Source organism: Uloborus diversus, chromosome 5, assembly GCF_026930045.1.
Source record: "Uloborus diversus isolate 005 chromosome 5, Udiv.v.3.1, whole genome shotgun sequence".
NCBI lineage: Eukaryota > Metazoa > Arthropoda > Arachnida > Araneae > Uloboridae > Uloborus > Uloborus diversus.
The window spans coordinates 122,193,880-122,215,367 of record NC_072735.1 but is presented as its reverse complement, the minus strand read 5'-3'; positions in this window follow the sequence as shown (position 1 = coordinate 122,215,367).

Genomic DNA, 21,488 nt, shown 5'->3' with positions numbered 1-21,488 from the left:
AACATATTATTAAACATATGATGAACACGAAAATAACTTATTCATTGATTTTATATAAATATATAAAAATAGTTACTTACAACAGAAAAAAAATTCGATCGCTATTAGTGATGCAAAAAAAGATGGCGCATTACAAAATATAAGTGAAACAAGTATAAGAAATACGCAAAATGACATTTCTTGACAAAAATAAATAATTGCTAAGTATTTAAGAAATGCTTGAAACGACGAGGATGGTTTAGGGGGGTCTGATTTTGGAGTAACTCACAACGTTAAGCTTCGGCTCCAACTTCGACTTAATTTTTTTAGTACAGAACCGCTACCACCAACGCCTCGGGAGAGTTTCTGAATCTACTTCAGCACATCTGAAGAAAAAATTCAAAAGTCCCTTTGTTTTCCGAATTATGTCACCATTCTAAACGTCTTTAATCAATTTCTTACATTAATGCTCTAAATTCTTCCTAAACAATAGATGAAGCTTGGAAAAAAATTTCTCTAATTTTATGAATGGTGTTAGTTTTAAACAAATCAGCAGTACAACTAGACTTTAATTTCAGAAATGGAGGGAGTGGGAGGAGGGGCACGCAAGTGTTCTCGGAAATACAAAAAATAGTCGTAAAAAATATAATTCAAAATAATTATAAACATTGAGCAGAAAAACCCTTTTAAAACGTGCACCCGAGTTTGTTTTGACGCGCAGTGGCGGACTTAAAATATAGCAAATGTTGCAATTGCGCAAGAGACCCCATAACCATAGGGGCACCGTAGGAGTTACAAAAATGCTTATGATAAATGTTTTACAACGTCTGTGATAGATAAATAGGGCTCCAAAATGTATTTCGACGGGCCCCAAACTTGTAGCTCCGCCGAAGCGATACAGAAAAGACTGCATTATTGTGGTTCATATTACAAATATCAAAAAATTAAAAATTACCGTCGGTTCAACGGGAATCTAACAAAATGAAACAAAACCGGTTTCGCCATCTCATATTTGTTTCCATGGTCTCCAATTCTGCAATATATCACCAAATGATAGTCAGTCTGAGACTCTATATTAGTTTTGCGTTGAAATAAGTAATTAATAGCCATAAAAAATCAGTTAATAGGCTTTTTAGAACACCCGATCGAAAACAAAAAAGGAAGTGCACAACTGGAACGAGCTCACATCCCACAGGCGAAAATTTAGCCTTCAACAGCTTACCATTTTTGAGTTATGACTTACAAGAGATACATACGTACGTACATCCAGCTGCAAGAAACAACACAATAATTAACTTGTTTGGTACCTGAATGCAGTATTAAAATCTCTTCCAGGGGTGACTAAAATAGAAATTCATACTGAAATTTAAGTAAACAATTTTGTTTGAAAACAATAACTCCCTTTACTGTCTGATCTCGAAAGCCGCGGCTAGCACCGTTGAACGGTTCTATTTTAAAAAGGGGTGACAGCTTGTTGAAAAGAATGCACCATGGTAGCATTTCTGCTAAAAAGGAAAAAAAAAGCCTCAACCCGAACCAACATCTCTAATAAACAAATCCAACGGAAAACAAAACAAAAAAAAAATCCCCCTCACATTCGTTATCTTTCTTATCAATATCTCCCCTATTTTGATAAAATCAGAAGCGACCTGACGCATGCGCAAATTTGAGGAAGGTTGCGGTTTAAAATGCCAAACAGTACTTTGTATTAAAAGGTAAAACAACGAAGCTCCTTTTTTTTTCAAAAACATCGGCCAATTCCATCGGCTTTTCGATGCTTTTAAGGCCGATGGGCCGATGTTTCCTGCAAGTTAGCATCGGCCGCCGATGCCGATGCCGATGGCTAAATTGTTGAACCATCGGCGCCGATGCATCGGCCAGGCCGATGCATCGGTCGAGTCCTAGTATGTAATTACATTTCAATAAAAAAACTAAGATTAAAAAGTGAAAAATTATTGCGTTGTTTCAGTGCAATTATTTGAAAATTCAGACCCTTATATTTGCCAAACACCTTTGAATAACAAAGCAACTTTTATTTTGTTAGAAAGCTGGTAAAAAGTACTTGAAATACCACAAATAAAAAAAAATTTTATCTGGCCCCCCACATGCATTTTTTTAGCGTTGAAAATTGGATTTTTTTGAAAATTTGCAACTTCCGGGGAGCATATCTCATAAAGGGGGCGGAGTAACAAGCCAATTTTTTTTATGCAATAAGTAGCCATGCATATAAATATATGATGAAAAATAGGGCTGGTTATTCTAAACCCTTCATGGGTTTTTTAATTTTCAAAAGTGATAAAAAAATAATTTTTCATCGCAAAGTTTGACCTTGAAAAAATTGGTATTTTTTTTTAAATTTGAAATTTATTGATACCATATATGTAAAGATCTTTTTCTTAGCTTTCAAATGAGCTATGTTTGAGCTCAAAAGCTTTGATAGAAAAAAAGTTATTGTCCATAAGACAAAGCATCAAAATGCCCTATTTTTGGTGTTGCCAACAACAAAAATGGCCCATATATCAAAGGGTAAATTTTTTAAAAATAAAAAATATATTTTTTTGAGGCTTAGGAAATGAAAGGAGCACACGTGCAAATTTTCATTAAAATCAAAAATGGTGATGCAACAACTTTTTTGAAAATTTGTTGATTTAAAATGAAATGACCCGTATGTAAAATAATTAGGTTTTATCGTTTATAACAACTCTCTCTTATTTTTAAATCAGTGGGTACTTGTATTTTCTGGTTGCCAGTCTTCGTTTGTATGTTCTATTGAGCCGAAATTTCAACTATTATAAAATTTACACCTAATGACTTGGTTTTGATATAACACGGTACACATTCCTTGATTTACATTATTTCAAGGTCTCGTATAACACGGTTTCGATGTAACACGGAACATGGTAGCACGGTACACATTGACATGATTTATGATATGTACATGATTAATTAGGTTAAAAAATGAGTTAAAAAATCATTTATAAAAAAGTTTCGTACAACACGGTTTCGATACTACACGGAACGAATTAACCGTGTTGTACTAGGGATACCCCTGAAGTTATCTTTATTTACTACTGGATCATCCTAGTTACGAAAGTAGCAAGGTACTTGAAGCAACAAGGTTCATGTACCGATTACTTCTCATGATGAACATTTTACAAAGAGAAATCGAGACATTATACATTTTTCTAATTTGAATTTTTATTGCTGAAATACGAGACATTTTCTACGTGTATCATTAAAGGAAGTGTGTTGAACGCATTTTGTTTTAGAATTACTTTATTTACACGGTACAACACAGTAAAACAGGAAATCATCGCAAAATATTGTTTTTATTTAAAACTAGCGGTACCCACACGGCTTTGCCAGTAGTATAAAATTAAAAGGTCATTTGGCTGGCCTGTATATTTACAAATAATGGATGATGCATTTCTTGCCAATTTGCTATGTTCATTTGCTCGCCCATGTTACGGTTTCACGTAATGGTAATTCGGTAATTTACTCGTCCACGTTATGATAATTTCTTCCAAATAAAAAAAGAACAAAACCGAATTTTCAAAAATCGCTTCGAGGTGCTCGCCCTTATGCTACGAACTAATTTTGTGCCAAATTTCATGAAAATTGGCTGAACGGTCTAGGCGCTATGCGTGTAACAGGCATACAGACATAGAGATATCCAGACTTTCAGCATTTTTAATTGGTAAAGATGCCATAAATTTATTTATTGTATGAGAAACAAAAAAAAAAAAAAAAAAGACTTTACAATGTAAATAATTTAAATTCCAAGAAATTCAAGCTGGTGTCTTCATGTGTGAAAAAGGTATATATCAATATTTTTCTTAAACACTGACAAATTAATTACTAATACTATTTTCGATAAAAATAGCTTCTGCTGAAGTTTTTATGCAAATATTTACCTTGTTTATTAAATATTTTGAGCTCCATTATGTTTGGTAGCTTGAAGAAACAAGGTTCAACTTAGAATTATAAGAAACAAAATATTAGAAAATTAATAAGAAATATTTTATTCCTTAGAAGAAATTAAAAAACATATTTTTAAATCTATATGCAACACACAAAAAAAAGTGCACTTAAATGTAATAGGAGATTTCCTTTTTAAGATAATACCTATGAAATTTTAAGAAAATAAATATCTAGATAAAGCCTGAAGACATTTTAGAAGGAATATTGACATTAAATATTTAAAAGATTCTAAGAACAGCAAATAGTTCAATTTTTCTAAAATAGCAGTTTATTTCGGAATTAAATTTTGAAGAGTTTATTGTTGCAGTTTTACAAAAACATGAAAAGAGAAAAATATTTTTCGGTAGAACTCCTTATCTTGTTAAAATAATTGTTTACTAAAATCTTTGGACGAATTTCTCTCTTAAAAGACCTAAAAGGGAAATTGAAGAAGCGTTCAAATAAAACATAAAAAAATCGATTCAAAGAATTTTTCTAATTTAAATTAGCGGCATTAACAGCGTTTTTCTTAAAATAATTTCATGGGAAAGTCCTGTGAAAATGTTAATTTCAAAATAATTTTCTTGGTACTGATCTTTTGGGAAATTTTTTTTAACGAATTGCAGATCCGTGATGTATTTTTCAGCTTATAGTTATCAAATTCAAGAGGTAAAATATACGTAAGTGCAAATGCAACGTCTGCAGTTGAATTTTAAAAGTTTTATTTATTATTTTATTATTCTTTTATTTTTTAAATGTACGGAAAAGTAAGGCTTGTGTCCATAGGAACCAAATGACTCCGTCGTAATATTTTTTAAGTGTCCGTTAGATAGTGCTGACGGTTTAACTAGTGTGCCGTTCCATCCTCCTCCTACAGTGTAAATGCCATTGAAAAAGGCAGCGTTCATCAAAGAACCGGATACAATTTCCGATTTAGCACTAAGTGTTGAGTAAATTTTATATATCTGTTGAACATTTTTTTCCATTCATAAATGAACTGAAATTGCTATCCTGGAAAGTTATCGAGAGGAAAAAAAAAAAGTTATTTAATTTTAATTTTCTTAAAAAATCACCGCCCACTTGCATGGTGCACCTCGCTGCTTTTGGTACTGGAAACAGAACAATATGGGCACTTCTTATGCCTTCATGTTAATAAAAACTAGAAAAATTGAAATAAACAATAAGTTTTTAAAGGATAAATTACCACGGAACTTAAAAAAGAATAAAAGAGAGTTATAATAATAAAATAATAGAAAGTTAAATAAGAATAATAGAGAGTTATATAAGAGAGATAACAATAGAGTTATTATATTTTACTCTCTTTTAGTTTCATTAAATCCCAAAAACCCAAAGAAATGACAGAAAAGGCATTGAAACTAAACTGAGTCATCAGAATTTCCATACAATATCAAAACAAAATTTACTCAATTTAGTTTTCATTAAGCTTTTGGTCATCACAAAAAGAAAAGAAAAGAAATCTTTGTGAACTAAATTTCTTCAGTATCTCCTGGACACTGAATCAAATTGATAAAATCAATTATTAAGAACCACTTAAATCAGAAAAAAGGAATTAAGTAAATAAGACATGAAGTTTTCAAAAATGAATACAATCATGCTTTCAAATTTTCTTGAAATCTTTTGCCGACGCACAAAGCGGACTATCTCGTAAATAAAAGTGATATTAAGTGATACGTGTTTAACACTCTAGGAAAAATAAAAGATCATAACTAGAAAATAATAGGAGCGTAAAATTTCCCATAAGAATAAACTCGTGTATCTAAAAAGCCCTATTGGAATAGAGACAGTTTTCACTAAAATTTCCAATGGAAATAATAGAACGACAGTTACAAATTCAAGTTAGCATTCCCACTTAAAATATCCCCCCCCCCAGAACAGTACTGTTTTCCAACTCCCATGGATGAACGACTATTAAACCTCTGAAATTGCAACTTTGTCCGAGACGCTTTAACTCTAGATGCTTTAAGTTAACACGATAACATCACTTATTAGTCATAAAGGTTTACTACGTCAATGAGTTTCTAATAGAATAATATGAATTGGAAGTAATTGAAACTAAATTACTTTTCAAAAGCTCTAGCACCAGATATCGAAATAAAGCATAACAGTATTCATTACTCATGCCAGTTATTTTCATCAAAAATCCGAAATTAATCGAAAGAATAAGAAACAATTTCAGTAATTTTAATAACCTCTAGTACCGATTGCCAGAGTCAAATAAATACAGTAAATTATTAAGCAATCGTCAAGTTTTGACGATTATCATTGTCAAAAACCTGTAAAAGAATGGGATGAATTAAAATAATTGGCATTGCTGCTTGTGAAAATCGAACACAATCATTCCTATTTCATAACGGTTATTATCTTTAAAATCTCTAAACGTAATCAAACGAATTTAAAATGGCTGAAACTTGTCATTTATTAGAACATTTAGAGTCAGCTATTAGAGTCAAAAATATGTATTCTTGTTTTGAATATCATGTTTGTCATAATAAACGGCAAACATGGAACTGAAATTAAATACAAGTGAATAGCATGGTATTGCTTACTAAGATCATACACACCAGATACTGGAGCGAACACCATTCAGTATTCTTGATATTTATTGCAATGGGGTCGTTTCCGAAATTTTAAAAGTATTTTTTTCGGAAAGAGCATGTTTAAAAATATAGGATTTGATCATTTAAAAATTAATTTGGCAAAGTTTAATATTTAAAAAAAATATTTTAATCGGTGCGGAGATTCAATTTTATTTTATACGCTTCTACACATGACATCACAAGTGATAAAAAGCGAAAATAGTAAAACAATTTTCTAATGCCAAAATTCTGAGACGGAAGCCTTCCAAATATTATTTTACTTTCATTGAAATTAAATGTGTGTTAGTAACATCTGTATTATTTAAAAATACGTGAAAATACAAGGTAGTTCTAATTAGTATTGAGGCGTTGACATTGAAAAGGATGTAAGTCAAAAAACGGTTTCTTCTTGCTTACTTCTTCCAAATGGGAGATGTATCCCAGTCTTCAAATTTATGAAAAATTGCATGCTGGCAGAATTAAACCTTATTTAATAACCACGAAGAAACAGTTTTTTGACGTACACCCTCTTCAATGTCAACGCCTCAATTATCCCATTTAGACCAACATAGAGCTAATAAATTTGCACTTAGTATGGTCCCCTGGGGTAAAAGAAAACATGAGGCATAATGAACCAAAGTCAATTGCCACGTTTGTGGCAATTTTTGTTACTAAATTGTTACTGAGTGAAGACTAGGCAACATATAGAAGAGATTCTGAGAGTTCCGGGTCTGGGCGTCATATTTGTTTGAAGATGATGCTGTGAAAAATATTGCTTTTTAAATTTCAGTAATATTGCATTTTTATCTCCAGCAGGTATAGAAATGCGAAGTAACTGGTTGCAACTAGTTTTGCTGGTTATGACAAAGACTATTAAAAACATTTAGTTATGAATGTTACCTTCTCATCTATTTTTATGAGTATTTTATGTGTTTCCATGTACCCATAAATACTGCACTCTGATACAAACGGAAGCAACTCAGTCTTTTATTCTTTTTTCTTCTTGGAAGGTTAAGTGATGATGCAACCTATACTTTTGTGTGTATTTCAATTCAAATCAGAACATAATTTAATTTTTTGTATGAGTTTTCTTTTCAAATGATGTCAGAATAAATTTAGAGGAGTCATTGATTTGCATGCAACCAACGAGCCACAGTTAGAGTATTGTAGGTGTATTACATCTTATGCTTCTAAACTGTTTGTGCGTAGTGCGATTATCTACCTACATCAACCTCAAGGGGGAAATAACTAAAATGTTTCCGTTTAACCCCTAGTCACTAAGATAAAAGATAACATGACTCCATTCGCAAACAAACAGTCATAAAATCAAAATTTTCAAACACCATTGTCCCTTAGAAAGTGTAGTCTTGGATACAAATAACTTTTTTTTTGTTGTTGGTGTTTCCAATGGCAAGATTGTGAGACAACTACAGATACGTAAGACCAACTGGAACAGAAAAACAATAAACAAATACACAAAAAAATGAAAAAGCATCAGCAGCAGCAGTCTATAAATCTAAAAAGCACCTGACCTTCCAGTTTCGGTCCACAAGAGAGCGTTGTGATAGAACATTGCGAATCACGAGATGGTCAGCATACATGATCCGTCCGAGAGCATAAAGATTGCAGAAAGGACTTGAAACAGTACGGAAAATTCAGTAAGTTACCGCCCTATAGCCAGGGATAAAGCAGAAATACATGAAATACACCGCCAGCTCAATCATTGCATCCGAGAACTGCAGTTTCGTGCTTATTAGCACTCATCAGCCCGACATAGGAAGTGACTGAGCTGGAGGTTTAAAATCTCTTAAGGAAACCAAAAGTGCCAAGCAAACTGGTAGCTAATATAGAATTAGCACTGACCAGACGAGTGACAGAAGCAATGGTTTGGTTCAGCTAGAAGATAGAAGACAAGGCATGGTATTTTCAGTAAGTTACCGCTCTATAGCCAAGGCTAAAACAGAAATACATGAAATATAACACCAGATCAGTCATTCCAGGCGAGGACTGTGCAGGCGTTTTGAGCGACAGTTATGGCGAGTGATGAGCCTAATTTCTGCCACTATTTTATCTCTACTCCATTTTGTAACTAATATGTTATATTTCCAAGACTTTTGAATTGTTCTCAGAGCGAAGTTCTTTTTGAACTTATCTGTCATGGTATTTTTGATTAATCATTAAATTACTCCAAAGGATAAATATGTAGGACATGATTGTAGCGTCATAGCAACGTTTTGGCCACTGAGTCGGCAACCTCATTGCCATGTATTCCACAATGGCCCAAGATCCATTGCGAAAGGATCTCCTTTTTACTAGTAAATTGACTTTGCAATAGTCTCGATATTCAGTGACCATAGAGGACAAATAGCTCGAAGTTGGAATAAGAGATTACAAAGAGGTCAGAGAATCGCAAAGAATGACAACTTTGGAAAATTCAAGCAAGTGAAAGGTCAATAAAGTTGAATGTCTCAATTTATCCTAAATGAAGGGGAGTATGTGAAGCTAAAACATAGAATTTATATTTCTTTTTACCTCAACTGACCCCACCAAGGACTCAGGTTAGGACCAAGGTTTCAGGGACTTAAGTGTATTACAACAAGATCGGTGCTTTAAGCGTGGTAATTATAAATATAACAAACGTGCATTAGTTCTTGCTAATCGAAGCAAGGGCCCTAGCTATTTATGATTAAAATGCCTCTGTGTAAGACTGCTTGTAGTTATGAAATATTAAGAAAAAACTTTTACAGACACACAGAGCCTTAATTTCATTGAAACTGAAATGTCAAATTTTGATTCAGAATAGTCTTTTATTTAATACTTTGTCCATTTCTCCTTGGAAGATTTTCGCTCACACCAGCCAGTAGCATAGTTTCGAAAAAAAATTAACGAAAGTTAAAAAAAAATAAAATAAAGTAAGAAAGAGCAATTGATTACTACTAAAGGATTTGACTGAATTCGTGCAATTAAAAAAATGATTTCAAATTATTTTTTCCATTAAACCACTAAAAGTTGCACACCAAACATAGATGTTTTAAGAATATTGTCCAAAATGCTTACTGGCATGCTGCGGACTTTTACGACCCATTTTCTTTTTTGGTAAGTAAGCGCAGTTATCAAACGGTTGAAAATTATCATGCTTCCATCGAATTAACATTATACTACCTCACAACACTACTGAAGCAAAATTATAATTGTTTTTCGGGAGTGATATCTTATATAAATGCACTAGCTGCGTTGTCCGGCTTTGCCCGGTCTATTTTGAAAACGAAAATTGTGTCAAGTGACGTATATTCAACAATCAGGCATAAATAAAAGCAAAAAATCATCATGCAAAATTTCCCCTCCAAACAATGACGACAGATATTAAAATACTTTTAAGAAATTAAAATAAAATGAGAAAGATGAATTTAAAAAGTGTAACCATAGAAACACAAAATAAAATAAGTTTCAGAATTGAAAATGAGAAAGATGCAAATAATGGATTCAAAAAGCGTTACCGTGGAAACGCAAAATAAAATGGTTAAAAACTCTAATAGAGAACAGATTTTTGAACTTCATTTCATTCGCTTGTAACTTTTTTTCTAATGTAAATAGAGGGTTAAACTTCCGACCATAGGTCGAGTTAGATCTGGAGTAAAAAAGGTAGCTTTTTTCAATGGTGTCAAAAAGAAAACTGTAGGACAATTCCTTCACTTTTTATTGATAAATTTAATGAAGAAAGTAGTGCCTAAATTTCAGCTAAGCCTAAACAAATTCGAGCTAAAAACGTAAATAACTCCCTCCGCAATTAAGTTAGAGCGTTGGAACAAATTACGTAGAACGCGGAAAATTCTTCCCTTTCCAACGATATATAATATTACTAACTGCGAGTAATTTTTCACCCCCATATTCGGGAATTTATGTGAAAATTGGGCCTAAATTGGAATAAAAAAAGAACTATTCATCGAATTGTTTTCGAACTGGTCTGCAAACCTTCTCAGGACTTAAAGGAACAAATTGTGAAAATTTCAGCGAAATCGGCCGGGTAGTTCTTGAGTTTTGCGAGTTCAAACAAACAGACGCTTTTTGGATACTTCATTTTATACTATGTAGAGATTAAGAAAAAATATCTACTGGTGAAGGAGAAAATATCTGCAATAGAAGGTAAAGCAGCAACTACGCACTGTCGATTTGTATGTAAACTAAATGTTAAAAATGCCAGAAAATGAGAAAAACATTATGATTGCAAAAAGTTTTAAAATATCTGAAACAAAACAAACTGCTGTTCGATTCAAATCCTTTGTCTCACTGAGATTATGGAACGGAGCCAGAGATCGAAAAACAACAAATGGAATTCTCTTTCATTTCGATAATATTTTAAAAATAAGATCCTTTTTTGCTGAATCGATTCTATATCGTTTCGCCTTTTGTATTTGCAGAGCTATTTCTTGTTTTGCAACGGTAGTATAAACCAGATTTTGGTATTGGATATCGGATTTTAGCTCTGTAGAAAATTGTAGTTGGAGTTGCTGCTACTCTTTCTGTCTTTGTGATTAGCTTAAGAGCAAGATAATAATATCAAAAAGACTTCTAGCAGAAAATATTTCGCTTGAAATCGATTTCCACTAATTTCAGCTGTTAACCTTTAATCGTTAACCCATTAAGACACGTGGCATGTACTTTTCGGCATTTTTGTGAAAATAATCCAAAATTCTTGGCTTGGATGTCTTCGAGGCAAGTATACTAGAAGTGGCCAATCTTTTGGGGAAGACTGCCACTATCTGGGGGGGGGGGGATATGTATGTGTCCGTTTCAAATGTTGTGACTATCACAAAACTTTGGCTTTCATATAAATTTTCGGATCTTACTTGGACAACATTTCGCTTGAAATCGATTTCCACTAATTTCAGCTGTTTACTTTTTCTCGTTAGCCTATTAAGGCACGTGGCATATATATATATATATATATATATATATATATATATATATATATATATATATATATATATATATATATATATATATATATATACAAATAGTTATCGAAATAATGGAAACACCTGTGAAAAAGTGACATTTTTGAATGCGCTTCGTACGTAATAAAGAATAAAGTTAGACATTTGGTTTTTTCATGATTGGCAATGTAAATATTCTGGTAGTATATGGTGGATTATTGAACTTCTGGAAGTCTTGAAATTTTTCAGGCGCGTGAAATGTCGGATCTCTTAAATTAAAAAAATTCCAAACTGTTGGAACGCATTCGGCTGGAGCAAGTGTAACTGAAACATCTCAACTTTTTGACGTTTCTAGAGGCACAGTCTCTAAAGTGCTGACAGTGTACACAGAGCGCGGTGAGACAAGCTCGGCAAAGCAAAATAGTGGGCGGAAGGAGAAGTTCAGTGAAAGAGACCGACGAATATTGAAGCGTATTGTAAGATCTAAAAAATGAACAACAGCAGCAAAAGTGACAACAGAACTCAATCAATATTTGGATTCACTGGTGTGAGTGATTACAGTCAAATGGCATCATAATAAACACAATATTTACGGTGGAGTAGCGTCACAGTATAGTCACAGATGATATTGCTAAACGTCGTCTACAGTGGTGTCACATTCAAAAATCCTGGTTTATTGATCAATGGAAGATTGTAATATAGTCTGACGAATCGTTTTTAACACTTTTCCCTACTACAGGACGGGTATATGGTTGGAGGACACCAGCACAAGCGTATGATCGTGGTTCTCTCCTTCCAACTATCAAGCATGGAGGAGGATCTGTCATAATATGGGCAGCCATGTCGGGGTTTTCTCTAGACCAGTCGTTAGCCTGAAAAAAAGGATCACTGGGGACAAGTATAGAAACAGTTTAGCTGACCAGCTCCATACTATGATGTAAACTTTGTTTCCCAAAAGAGATGGAATTTTCCAATAAGGTAATGCACCTATCCAATGCAGCGAAACTTTTCCAATCATGGTTTGATGAACACGAGGATGCAATTGAACATGTACCTTGGGCAGCACTGTCACCTGACCTTAATATAATTGAACCGTTTTGGTCTATTTTAGAGCAATCGATATGGTATTGATATCCTCCACCAGCGCCTCGCCCAGAGCTTTCACAATATCTCCATGAAGAATGGTATACAATTTCGCTGAACACTATTCAACACATGTTTGAAACAATTTCTCGGCGAATCCAAGCTGTATTGCGCGCCAAAGGCGGTCCTACACCATACTAATAAAGAATTTCTTACAAATCTTAAGCGTTTCCATTATTTTGATAACTACCTGTACAATATGTTGTGACTAGCACAAAACTTTCTTCTATATCTTTCGTACAAATCCTAGGATCGATCTCCACTAACTACAGATGTTAACCCTTAATCGTTAGCCCATTAACAACGTGGCATATATTTTAAGACATTTTTCTACAAAAAATCCAAAATTCTTGTCTTTGGTTTCGAGGTAAATACTCTAGAGGGGGGATGGGTGAACCTTTTTGGGAAGAGTGCCACATCTGGGGAAAAATATACATGTTGGTCCCTTTCACATTTTTCATCATACTGAACTAATATGCTGTGACTATCACAAAAGTTTCTTTTATATCTTTTTCATAAATCCTCGAATCTTACTTAGTATTTCGCTTCAAATCAATTTCACTAATATCAGCTGTTTAACTTTAGAAGTTAGCCCATTAAGGCACATATGTATTTTTAGGCATTTCAGTTTAAATTTTTTTTTTTTTTCCAAAATTCTTGTCTTTGATTTCGAGACAAATACACTGACATTATCAATCGTTTTGGTAAGATTGAAACTCTTTGTGGGAAATATAGATAGGTGTCCCTTTTAATTTTTCCAGCAGTGGTTATAACAAAAATTTCTTCTGTGTCTTTCTTACAAACTGTGCCTTTCTCTCGTATCTTACTTAGAGTTGTAAATATTACGCTTTAGTTCCATCAACTTGCCTGTAATTGAAAAAATGGTTCACTAACAACAGTTTTCAGCTTAATCCATCAGGCGTGAAATTGAGCTCAGACGAGAAAATCAAAGTTGGAGAACGAAAACATAGGCTAGTCTAGTTCTGTACGAAACTTCCAGTCAATTTGAAGAACAAATATCTGGGCATTTATAATTCTCAGATATTTTTTTCTCTATGAAAGTTTCACCAGTAATACCATAGTACGATAATGTTTTTGGATAAACTGCCATTACTGTTTAAAAATATTAGTGTACTTATTTATTTCATTACTAAGTTATTCACTCATTTGTGATTATTTGGATTAAATCGTCAAATGTAGAAGAAGAAGCGCCAACTTTAGATTGCTTATTTAGAATCACCACATATACAATATATATATATATATATATATATATATATATATATATATATATATATATATATATATATATATATAGGCACAGATAAATTATAACTTCTAAATATTTTATTTTAGTTTATCCCAACTGTTCTATCCCCCATACTCTGGAGTACCATCTTACTTCTTGCCTTAACAAATGAATAACTTTCAAGAAATGCTAAATTACATTGTAAGCAAAATCTATTATCTTCAGCCTTTTATCTAATTTTCACAGCCATTTGTCTGCTAAATTTCACGCATCGTTGAGGTCGTTAAATGATATTTGTATTTTGTCGTAATTGCCGATTTCGATCCTTTTAATGAAAAAGAAAGAAGAAAAGCAAAAGTTTTTTTCTTAACCAAAAAGTTAAATGTTTTTCAAACGCCATTTTGTTACAACAAAACACTTTAATGAAGTTTTCAATTTAAATGATACATAAATTTGGCATTACATCCATGTATTACAACTAGAAAACGACACTGAAAAACGTATTTTTTTCGTATTCGATAGCCTGCATTTGTATTGACGATATCATTGGAAATGGCCTGATAATTGGAGCTGTATGCTCAGCAAATTAGTAACTAATCATAAAGACACATCTGTTGAAGAGTGGAGATCCATGCTTCAATTTTTCATTAATTACATTCGCAAATACGTATTACCGTGAAAGGTGTTTAGAAGAAAGGTCATTTCTGTACCTCAGAGCCAGAACGACGTAAGTCACATTAAGATAATTTTACGGCAGATAGGGAAAAAAAAAAATTCTGGCGTAAAGGATGGGATCCACGCTCTTTTAACCCTGGTAAAAAATTTAAAAGGATTTTTTAAGAAGAATTTCGTTTACATGGCTCCATGCAGAATAGACTTCTACATACAATGCACTAATAAACCGAAATCCGCAATTTTTGGACTTGCATCACTCTGGCCCTGAAGTACAGATTTGAGGCAGTGAGAAGCAAAGTGATGTAAGTGCCAAAATTAAAAAGCGTGAGATAACCTGTACAAATGGTAGGTGAGCCTCTTTTTTGTCTTGGATTAAGATATGGCACTATTAGCCCTGATAGGTGCTGATACAGGGTGTCCTGAAAAAGACTGACTGTTTTTTAAAATTTATAATAGGAAAACGGTAAATGATAAAAAAAATAATTCTTGCAGAAAATTCATGCGGTGGGTCGTAAATTTGTTCTCGTTGAGTTCCAAATTTTAGTTGAAAAATTTTCCAATAGATGTCTCTGCAGGTATTAATTCCGTAAATCAGAATAAAAAAATAGAAAATTACATCATAATTTTTCGAAAATAGTGAACAAAAGAACAAAACAATATTTTTCAAACAATCGTCGGGTGTAATCCCATGTCGCAATCGGAGGAAAAATCGGTGAATTTCAATTCTTCTTTTTTGACTACCGGCTTACTATGTGCAGCACCATCTATTGAAAAATTTTTGAACTAAAATTTAGAACTCTAAGGGAAAAAATTTAGGGCCAACCACAGGAACTTTCTGCAAGAACTTGTTTTTTATAATTAACCGTTCTCCGGTTATAAATTTTTGAAAACAGTCAGTCTTTTTCAGGACACCCTGTATACAGGATGATTTAGAAAATATTTTCAATGAAAGCCTACCTAGGAACGCAACTTTAAACGCGTTTTACTCAAAACTCGGAAATGTCCTCTTTGCTTCTGACTGCCTCATTTTATGCTTTGTGTTTGTGTTTTAATGCTCGTGTTTGTATATGCTTGTGTTTTAATGATTAAAATATTTTTTCATGCAGGTTTACTGTATTCAATAATGTAAAATTAAGCACTTGGATTTTTTTTTTTACTGTGCTTCGAAAGTTTTTATCAAAATTTAATGATTCACAAGAACATACAACAAAATACTGCAATGACGCATTAATACTGTTGTTTAAAAATCTTTACTAATAATAAAGCTCAAAGTCTCTCTGTCTGGATGTCTGTATGTCTGTAAGATGTCTGTGATGCGCATAGCGCCTAGACCGTTTGGCCGATTTTCACGAAATTTGGCACAAAGTTAGTTTGTAGCCTGAGGGTGTGCACCTCGAAACGATTTTTCGAAAATTCGACTTTGTTCTTTTTCTATTTTGATTTTAAAAACATTTTCCGGAGCAAAATTATCATAAGATGGACGAGTAAATTACGAAATTAGCATGACGTGGAATGGAAGAGCGAATGAACATTGCCAATTGGCGAGAAACTCGTCATCCATTATTTATAAATATACAGGCGAACCGAATGACCTTTTAATTTTCAATTATGGGCAAAGCCGTGCAGGTACCACTAGTATACAATAATACAGAAAAGTACAACATTGTAACAAATACAGATAATTTCGTAATGCAACTGTGAACAAAGATTTTATAACATCGAAAAATATTTTTGATCCAATAAGCTACCTTACTTTATTAGGTGAAATAAGGAACGTGTGAAAATCTAAGCAAATATCAGTAAAAGCTATGCCATTCTTTTGTAAACAATGCTGCTATATGAACGAAATATATTCCAATAAATTTATGTAACATAGTACATCAAAAAGAAAAAAAAGGGATCTATTGTTATTTACAAATAAAAAAAATGCTTTGAAGTGCTCATTCTAAGCTTTCTCTTCAGAGCAAAAACTTTATACATCATAAGCAGCATACCCAATTTTTCCTCTATCGATGCAAATTCAAAGATTTCGTAGGTTTCGTCCGAAATTTTCATCCCCATTTTTTCTACCCTGGAGCACAAAACTTTCTTTTAAAAAAAAATTGAAAAAAGAGCGAAGAAAAACTTCTATTTTCTGAAAGCAAGTTGAAATAAAAAAAGTTTCCATCTTACAAAGAAAGATGAATGCTTTTAGGTCTACAACGGAGCATGATATTCTGCAAGTAAGAAAAAATAACGAGTCTGCGTAAAAGCTTACGCCCCCCCCCCCGTTCTTCGTGCGATTTTTTGGACAAGTTCACCTACGTTGCCTATGAGATAGTTTTCTGTTTTTCCGCGTTCATGCTAAAATAATAGGACTTGAAGAAAACAATATCTTCTCTAGGATCAGAAAGGATTCAAACTAGGCAGCTTATTCTCTGCGCTATTTTCGGACTATCAAATCCTTTAATAATTGAAACAGAGAACTCATGGAAGGCTGCAAAAGTATCTGGTACGTTAACAATAGGGTGATGTAAATTTTCAAAGAATATTATTATTCATTGTATAAAAAGCAATTTTCATATTTGTTAGTTTTTATTTATGGAGGAATATAAAAAAGGAAAGAATGGGAAAGGTGGACTTGTTATTTTCAAGTTTTTTTAACTGAGGATGAAAAGCTCATTTTTTATACTTTATAAAAATTCATTTTTTCCCCTGTAAAACAGACTTAGAAAATACTTAAAAAATCTCCTAAGCTTTGAAAATCTGAGATAATGATGTAGTGTTTTTACTTGGTATACACAGGTATTTATAGTACCTCCTTTTAAAACGAAATGCGTGAAGAAGTTGTAAATACACGCATGAATATATATATATATGCGCATTGAATTTTTCATTTAAAAAAAGGAGGATACATTGTTTTTTTTTTTTAATTTTTTTTTATATCCGTGCACATAAAAGGATATTATTTATTTATTTTTTTGTAACTAGCTGATCTGCCAAAAGCTGCACAGAGTAAAATACTGCAATACTGCAATTAAATCTGAAAGACGAAAAATAATGATTATAGCATTGAAGAAAAACAACTAAATCAGCCGTAAACAAGCTTTTTTTCCTCAAGGGTGATACACATACCAAACATATTACACTAGCTGCAGCATCGAAGATAACATGCATTATGGGTAAACTAACAATGGTGGGTATGCTAACAATTTCAGAGCCAATCGAATTTGCAGTTAATAATGGAAAAGAAAAATATGGTTTTCTTATGGGTGTATTTATTTTTAATGGGTAAGCCTGCACGCACACCCTTAAAAAATGTAGTCAGTGGCGGATAAAAAAAAATGCTCAACTTGAAATTTTAACGAATTTTCGAGAAATAAGAGAATAATTATACTGTAATTTCCGTCGCATAAAAATTATGCTTCCGTTTACATGTTCCAATGAAAATTAAATTACCCATGCCTTAGGGGACCATCAACAAACAAATGAAATCAAAAACTTTTTTGATCATCCTTCATCGTAAACAACTGAGAATAAGCAGTAAATTACAGCAATTAGTTTAATTACTATAAAAATAGTTTAATTTATTTTCGGTAAAGAATCACTAAAATTCACGAAGATATAAACTTTTTTTTTTCAAAAATTTTGATCTCGTCCTCAAATTTTTGCCTCGTAACACGCAGAGTTCTCCGTCACGGCTTACCAAACTTTTAGAAAACTTGACAGTATACAAGATAGGGTCTGGTGGGGTAAAGCGGTCATAAAATCGTAGGTTTTCAACTTAGGTGGACAAAAAATGCTATAATTTCTTTAAAAACTGCAACTTTTTTTTGTTGTTATTTTACATTGCATTATTAAAGAACACGGTATATTGAATTGTAGGAAAAAAAAATATTGATTTAAGCAGTTTCATAACATTTTCTTTTCTTCATGTATTTATGACCACTTTACCCCATGGGGTGGGGGAAAGTGGTCATAGCATGGGGTAAAGTGGTCATAGTTAAAAATAGCTGCAAAACCGTTATAAATAGCCCTAATATTTGTCTAGTTCAGTTGTTTTTATAGTTACAAGTATATGCGTTCATATACGAGTATATACGTGTTTTGGAAACATGAGTAAACACGTTCCTATATATGAGTAGATACATGTATACATCAGATACATGAATGCACGGGCCTACTCAAGCATATATGTGTATACACGAGTATATAAGAATTTTTAGGGGATAACTTACAAGAGTGTATACGTGTCTTCACGAGTATATGCGTGCATACTGGAGTTTATACGTGTATAGTAGACATATATACGCATATATAAGTGTGCTTACATACATGAACACGTATACACGAGTTAACTCGTTGATACATCCAGTGCGTGTCTGTACATGACTACTCACGTATATACTCGTATACATATAGAAGCACGATTATATACATATGTATACGTGTAAACACGATTATAAGACGCATATACGTACATTTACACCATTTATTGAATACACCAGTACATGTATGCATACACGAGTATGAACGCTTATATACGTGCATGCCTACAGAGTGAATCCAAACTCTTGAGCGAAAATCTAAGAGTTGTGAGAGGGCAGGATAAAAAGCAAAGAATTATGAGAAACTTATGGTTGCTGACGTGCTACATGCACACAAAGCCAAAAACTGATTAATTCAAAACAGGTCACAAATTTATTGCACAAAGAGTATTTTACCCAACATTTTAGTTTAAGAAATATTTAGAGGAGTTGTTAAAAGTTATGGCCTGTAGCAGCTCTAATACGTGCATCGCAACAAAGGCACAGCGACTGATGAAAGATTTTCATAGGTCTCGTTATTGCAACAGAGTGTGTTTTGTGATTGCGACGCCTATATTACAGCTGCATTCTCAAATTTCATAAATCCCTTTAAAACTTTCTTGAGACCTTAAATGTTGTGTAAAATTGTCTTTGTGAAATAAATTTGTGACTGTTTTGCATCCATCAGTTTCTGTCTTTGCGTGCATGTAGCGCGTCCACGTTGTGTTAGTGACCATATTTTCCCTACGATTCTTGCTTCTTATCCTCCCCTCTAACACCTATTAATAATTTTCCCTAGAGTTAAAAGTCACTCTGTATACATGTATATCATAAGCTTGTATGTAAGTGTCTACTCGAGTACGTACGCGTATTTACGTGTCTACCTGAATATATAAGTGTTCTTATATATACGAGAATAAGCGGGTACGTGTATAGTCGAATGTATATCAGTAGGAAAAGTTCTTGCAAATACCCATATACGTATTTATTGGTGCATTTACCTGAATACGTATATATACGTGCCAACACGAGTATATGCGTATTCATACGCATATACTCGTATATTTAACCCTGTTTACAGTAAAAACAATACATATGAAGTGAAATTAATATTTAATTTATATCTGTCTTATACTTAAATATTAAGTGACTTTAGAAGAACAGTATTCGTTAAGTCTAATATTATGACCACTTTACCCCATCTTACTTAATGTGTTATAAAAAATTATTCAAAATAGATTCAGCTAACTGCTAACGAGTAAGAGTTCTTGAGACATGTAGGAAACTTCCTGTGCAGTCCATCTGTTCATAATTCTAACAAACAAAATTTCCCGAGGAAGTTAAAAAAGGTGTTTAGATTTTAAAATTTTTCATATTCACCCAAAATATTTTTTTTTAACCACATAACATTCTTCCAGCTGCAAAATTTTGTATTCAAAATGTAGTTTCTAACCCCCTTACTCTAAAATAAAATTTTCACATTCATTCGAACATCTATTTCCAAGCTATAGCCATTTCTTTGACGTATGACCACTTTACCCCATTAACCACTTTCCCCCACCAGACCCTAATCATTATATAAAATTTAAATTAAAAATTTGATGAAATGTAATCATTTAACTCAATTAATTTCTAACAGCGCATGCATGAAATATCTACTGAAATGCAAAATGTCACTTTAAACTAAACCAAATCCACACAAAATATTATTTTATTTTTCAACATATTGGCAGACGTATATTGGAAAAAGTGAAAAAGGAATATTGGATAAACATCAAATTCATCTCTAGAGCTTGCGATTCATTTTGTGGAATAAATACAGTCAAGGGACGAATAGAACTTATAGCTTCTCAGTTTTCCTCTTTTTTAAACATATATAGGTATATGTATTTAAAAATCTATATTATTTCCCAATAAGTCTCTTCTAGAAAACGTCCTAATCCAGGTTATTTTAAATAGTTAACCTAGTGATGACCTACCAGTAAATTTTGACAAAGATATCTGTTGTGACTTCGTATAGTGCTCAATACATTTGCACGGGCAAACTTGACATTTTCCCACGTAGATTTGCAATTTTTTCTGTTTTTTTTTCTGTTTTTTTTTTGCTTTTAACTGCGGTATACCCTCACATATGTATATATAATAGCGAAGTCTTTGATTGAGTAATGCTGACGTCATTAACAATGAAGCTCGCGACATAGCATAATGTTTTGATAATATTTTTTGGTAATGTTTGGCATGCAGGGAATTTTTCTTTTTGGCAAGGCTGAACTGGACCCGGTAATTTAACTGTTTTACTGGTAAGACTAATTCAAGAAACAAAAAAGTGGTAAACAATCAACTTAATCTACTTGAGTTTAGGGTTAATCCAACGGAGTTAGGGTTAAATTTTCAACTATCAAAAAATCACCAAAAAGGCAATTGCTTCATTCATTCTGCAGAAATGAGTTTTCGAGACATTTGAAGAAACTCATTTTGTATTCAATACTAACACTAGAGAAATGTTCTAATTTGACGCCTTTTTCGAAATTTTTTTTTAGAGGAAACCAAATATGAAAACTTGAACAATAAAGCCAACGTACAAAAAATGACAAAAATGTAGAAAAATGAAATTTTTCACTTACTGCCATTTACATGCTCAATGGAATAATAATATTTCAAACAA